The sequence below is a fragment of the Mus pahari genome, chromosome 11, assembly GCF_900095145.1.
Source record: "Mus pahari chromosome 11, PAHARI_EIJ_v1.1, whole genome shotgun sequence".
In the NCBI taxonomy this organism is placed as follows: Eukaryota; Metazoa; Chordata; class Mammalia; order Rodentia; family Muridae; genus Mus; species Mus pahari.
The window spans coordinates 41,166,897-41,173,268 of NC_034600.1; the positions used below are offsets into that span (position 1 = coordinate 41,166,897).

Below are 6,372 nucleotides of genomic sequence, written 5' to 3' on the forward strand. Positions count from 1 at the left end.
TAGTTGAAATAGGAACACAATAATTTTTTATTATAACTTTATTTACTTAGAGCATACAGGAATGCATTAACTTCACAAATAAAAATATTATTACAACTAGCATCTATCAAAAGTTTATCATGTGCCAGGGTGGGGGGAGTAGAAAGGAAATAGATGGGGTTTTTTTTGTAACAAAAGCAATCTTACAGCATTTATGGTCACCAAATGATAATGTGCCACTAAAACAAGATGAATAAATGTAGCTCCCATCAGAAGACACCTTTAAAAACACTGAACTCCCAGATTCTCCCATACCTGACCATTGCTAGTTGGAAATACTTTGGAGCAGAGTAATATAATCTCCTTTTAACATGATCTGACCCAGTGCTTTTCCTGACTTTGTTTTAGGATGAATCTCTTCTGCATCATCAAATCCGAGGTTCATGCACTCATCAAAGACAGTAATACAACCCTCTATTTGCACATTCACTTGCTCATGCAGCCACACCTGAATTTGAAATATATTTTGCAAGAATCTGAAGGTGAGGTTGACTGGCTTCACCATCACCTTCTGTGCCTTCTAGCCCTGGCCTCGACATGCCATGGTGGAAGTCACAAAGACCACACAAGTAGGAAGGCCGCCTCAGAAAGCCACTTCTGGAAGCAAGACCTGGAAAACCGAAATAGATAGTTTTTGACTGATTTCTTTCTTTTTTTTTTAAGGAAAACTTGGATTTTTATTTGGTTGTACTGTTCTAGTGTCACCAGTTCATGCCCTCAGAGAGATGTGTGCCAGTATTTAGGCCATGCACTGGGTCCTCTGGCTCCCAGAATGCTGTCCCTCTGCATAACTGCACAGTTAACTCCTGTGATTCCTTTCTGTATCTCATTAGAGATCAGCATGTGCTGACTTTCATATTGAAAATGGTAGCTGTTGGGCTGGGAATATAGGTCAGTTGGTAGATGCTAGTCTAGCGTGCACAAGGTTCAGTCTCAAGAACAACACGCCTGGACACTACTTCTAAGAACTGGGAGGGTGGGGGTAAGAAGATCAATAATCAAGGTGATCTTCAGCTATGTATTTAGAGCCCCATATGGGATATGTCTGTCTCAGAAATAAAATAAACAGAATAAAGCAGAAAGAAAAGCATAGCACAGGAAACCCACTCCCAAGTCTTCTCACCTGGCATCTCACGATTTCTGTCAACTTGTTTATTGTTATCTGTCTTCTCTCATTAGACTATAACCCAACGAGAAATGTGCATTCATTCCAAGATAAACCTAAGTACATAGGTCAAAACTTGACCCATATAAAAGCCCTAGAAAGTATTTACTAAGAGAACCACTGAGAACATGAGTGAACAACCAAGTGAGTTTATAGGCTTGAAAAAAAAAACAAAAAACATTTTTCCATGATTTTCATGAACATGAAAGTAGGAGAAGTCACATCATTTTCGCTCTCATATCATTATCCATCACTGTCGAACAGCAGAACGCACAATGGATGTCTCAGTAGAGAAACTGGAAGACTGCTCTTACTGAATTTCAGGGAGTACAGCCTAGTGGATATTCAAACTTGGGTTCCAGAATGGAATTCCATCTCATGCACTCACACGTTCTAAATTTAAAAGTTGCCTGACCTTTCAAAGGCTCCATCTCATCTTCCAAAATGAGTTTTAATACTGGTCACTCACTGTCCAAACCACTCGGTGTCTGGAACATGATAAACTTTTGATAAATGCTAGCTGTAATAACATTTTTTATTTGTGAAATTAATGTCCTAAGTACTTTTTAAAAGGAAAGCAATGATCAAAAATTATTGTGCTACTATTTCAATTAGAACAAATAAAAAACAACATTAAATAGTGATATCCTGGATTTCACTTGGGTTGTTGGAAGCCAACAGAAAGCGTGACTTTTTCTACAATGACAAATCAATAGAGCCATAAATGCAGACCTAACTTTTTCCAAAAGGGCACAATGTTCCAATTTACAGGACAAAGCATTCATGTGGTATTCTTTATGAACTCATTGTGATGATACAGTGTGAGCATCCTTGTGGTTATACCTTTGTACTTAAAAGCATTATTGAGAAACTACAGAAAGACTAAAGCTATTACAATTTCAAAAATTAGAGACAAATGAATATCCAACAGGGACATGTCTACCTGAATGGGTAACATTACATAGCTGCATTTCTCTATAATTTTGGTGATTACTAGTGAGGCCATCAGCTCCCCTTATAGGGCAGATGGACTTGTTCCAGTAGTGACAAGGAGCACCTGATGAGCACAGCCTCATCTAACAACTATTTCTGGGATTCCCTTGGTGAAGAAGTACCTTGCACAAAGTTAGTGTCTCCCCAAGTGACCTATATCATACATCTGATCTCTGTGATGTTTAATGTTTTAAATACCCTGTCTTACCTCAGGTTAGTTCTAAACTATCACTCACCTTCCAAGTGCACTATGAGCAAGGATCTCCATGGCTACCTACTCATGCTCTCTTGTCCTTGTATACCTAGATTGTTTTCTTCTTCTTCTTCTTCTTCTTCTTCTTCTTCTTCTTCTTCTTCTTCTTCTTCTTCTTCTTCTTCTTCTTCTGCTGCTGCTGCTGCTGCTGCTGCTGCTGCTGCTGCTGCTGCTTCTGCTGCTGCTGCTGCTGCTGCTGCTGCTTCTGCTTCTGCTTCTGCTTCTGCTTCTGCTTCTGCTTCTGCTTCTTCTGCTTCTTCCCCTTTCCTGGAGATTTATCCCAGCAGCATGCCATAGTAAACTCTATACACAGTGATCTTCATCTCAGAGGTGACTTCCAAGAATTCCTAACCTAGTTCATTATCATTTGAGCTACAAAGATAACTAAATCTATTCATATGCCTGGAATTCCAAGTGCCAAGTATCTATCTGGCTTCTTTAACGCTACCAGTTGCCATTCATTGAAATAAGACGATGGAGGTCACAGACTTATGTCCATCTGTGTGCCTTAGTTCTATACATTAGAGAGACTGACAAATATTTCTAAGAAAAATATTGTACTTTCTTTGTCCTGAGAAAGCATCATGGGGAAATGAAGGGAAGGCTCAGCAGTCAAAAGTACATACTGCTCTTGTACATGACCTAAATTAGATTCCCAGTACTGCACCCACATCAAGCAGATCACCAAAACCTATATCTGCAGCTCCAGGGGAATCTAATGCCTCTGGTCTTCATGGACACCTCTTCTCATGTGCACATATCCATATACAGACACACATACATGCATATGATTTTTTTTTAAAAATAAGACTTTATAAAAAAACCAAAGTAATGGGCCTGACATTATTGCCTGACACTCAGGGAGTTTGTCTTCTTAAAGTGTATTGAATAAGGTTCGGTGTCACTCTCCTTCTATGACAGGTCACACTCTTCTGTCACAGCATCAGAAGACATCACAGAGACTATTGTTGCTAATCTCATCAGGGAAGTGTTTCTTCAATGTGCTATATAGTGAGCACATGAATTGTCCCAGTTTAAGTAAAGGTCATAAGATGATGGTCAGGTGTATCCTTTAATAATACCCTCTGACCAATTATTTTTGTTTGTTTGTTTGTTTGTTTGTTTTTTGTTTTTTGAGACAGGGTTTCTCTGTATAGCCTTGGCTGTCCTGGAACTCACTTTGTGGACCAGGCTGGCCTCGAACTCAGAAATCCGCCTGCTTCTGCCTCCCAAGTGCTGGGAATAAAGGTGTGCGCCACCACGCCCAGGATGGCCAAGTGGTCTAAGGCGCCAGACCCTCTGACCAATTCTTAAACACAGAAGAAATGCAATGACCAGAGTTCTTCAGTACTTACAAAATTTCTGCAAACAAGTGAGATAACCTTTAAAACAAAAATGTTTGTGTAAAAATGCTAGGCCTAAAATTTATTTTCTTGAATTAGTGAATTCTACTTTAAAAGTTATTTTCAGTACGTATTTCTACCATACTGCCACTAGTTTACCACAAAATAAAAGCAATTGTTATCAATTAAGCCAGTACATATCTACTCTTGAAACACAAAAGAACAATGCCCTGTCTCTAGCTTGCTGTATTACAGTCAAATGACTTTTTTTTCATAGCTCTTTCCTGATAGACTAAGAATTCTTAGAGTAAATTCTTGATGCATTCTGACATTTGAATTTGTTTGGGAGTCAACCCTACTAATTTATTTTAAACTATCTTGTCTTTAAAAGGTACTCATTTTGCACTTGAATATTCATTGTGAAGATGACCTAGCCCTGAGAAAATTTTATGGGGAAAATTATGTGAATCAAAAAAGTAAAAATTCTACTGCTTTGGAGGTGGGTTTTGTTGTTTTGTTTTTGCTTTTGTTTGGTTTTTTGTTTGTTTGTTTCATGGGGTTTTTGCTTTGTTTTTTATTCTACTGTTTCAGTGTCTAATCTCTTTGGCATTATTTTAATGTTATGAGGCTATTTTCCTTATATTGGAACCTAACTTGCCAGGATATTGAAGGAACTAAATGAAACAAGGGAGATGATTTGTCTAGCACAGTCCTTTTTCTCAGGCCATACCTACAGATGATGTAAAGAAGGCTAGCAGGGACATAGGAAATACACGTACAGCTATTCAGCTGTAGAATCAAGGCCACCTCTCTCCCACACAGGGAGTACTCTGTGTACTTGAGCGAGCAAACCTTTCCAATTCTAGTTAAAAGGGAGCAGTCCCAGTGAGCAGGGGCTAGGCACTCCTACAGCTTGGTCAAAAAACACATTTGCGATCTTCTTGATCATCCCACACCGATCATTGGACATATTCTACCTCCTTGTGAGCATTGGACATATTTTACCTTCTTGTTCTCAGCCATTTCTGGGATCTCTCTGCCTGTAATAGTTGACCAATGACCAAGCAAGGTCTTGGTGTCAGGTTGCTGTAGAGAAAATACCCATCATGCTTTCGCTTGTAGGCTAGCCTCAGGTTCTGGAGGTGATCTTCCTGTCAGGGCATAATGACCTCCATCTAGCCTCCCTGCAGACATCTGGGAACTTCCTACTCGTCCTCCACAGGCAACATGAGTGTCACCATTTCAGTAGCCTTTTCCAAACTTTATGTCAGGAACAGATGTGACAACTCCATCCCCGAGTTCAATATAGTATTGTGAGCATTTCCATCATGTGATAATTCCAAGATACTTTGTATTATACACACATATGTATGCATGTATGGGGGTTACATGTGCCCACAGAAGCCATGGGCACTGGATATTTCTGGAGCTGGAACTACAAGCAGTTATCAAATGTCTCCATGGTTTCTGGGAACTGAAATCAAATCCTCTGCAAGAATGATACATGTTATTACTCACTGAGGATCTCTGCAGCACCACTCGACTGAATTCTTTCATTGCTTAGGTTTTAGGTATTTACTTTCGTCCAACCCTTTAAGAATTGCTTCAGATCTATTTTTTTGTACAAGGTGTGTGTGCTATAGACATCCTGATGGTTGATTGTTCTTAGGGAGCTCATGTTAGGAACTCTAAACCCAGCCTCTGTGCCTTGCCATATATGTCTTCTTTGCTAATTACATTGACTGGCACATCGATGCACTTAATAATACCTAGATAAATGAATGGGGAAAAAAAGGACAGTCTACCTACCCACATGGAGCCATTTTCCCTAAGAAACACGTGTAAGTGACCCATAATTGTTTCAGAGAAAACATAGATATTAGAGTGTCTGGAGAAATATCTATGAACTCCTGACTCATGGTAAATTCTCAAACAGGCTTCACAGACCCACTGGCCTCATCCTGTCTGGATTCTGCTTTAGGAGAGACCATGAAACGTGGGCAGAATTAGTTACACCCTAACTCTGAAACCCAAGCCGTGGTAATTTTTCACAGGGGCACGGGTTAAGTGAGGGAAGATTATTTCCACTTTCAGACCTCTGTATCCCTTACAGACTATTCAAAGGCAAAGGGAGATGAATGTATTCTGACTTTTGGGAAAATGGTGAAACTTTATCTCTTAGTTTCCCCTCCCAGATGTCTTCCATCTGTTATATTGGCAATGCACAGCTATATGTCTCACACTGGTGATGGTACTGAGTACTAAGAAGACTACCCACGGGGATGCAGGCCCACCTAGGACATGGTAGGGCCAGAGAACTCTTGCTTAGCATGTAGTAATTAATGACCAGGAGCTTCTGGCCTGTGAACAAACACACTCTTTCTTCTTCCTGCCTGTTCAGAGGTTCTCTGTGAATGTCAGCAGGGTGCACCTAAGGAAGAGAACCTTCCTGTTTCTTTCTTCTCTGTGTGACACTGTTTTAAGTCTCAGAAATTCTCCTTCATGGTATACCTGCTTGAGTAAGTTTCAGTACATTTAAATGAGAGAGGGAGAGGGAGAGGGAGAGGGAGAGGGAGAGG

At 40.0% G+C, this 6,372-nt stretch overlaps 1 pseudogene; it reads right to left on the reverse strand.

Annotated features, from left to right (window-relative positions):
- Positions 1-304: 304 nt before the first annotated feature.
- LOC110329207 lies at positions 305-583 on the reverse strand (annotated as a pseudogene).
- Positions 584-6,372: the final 5,789 nt, after the last annotated feature.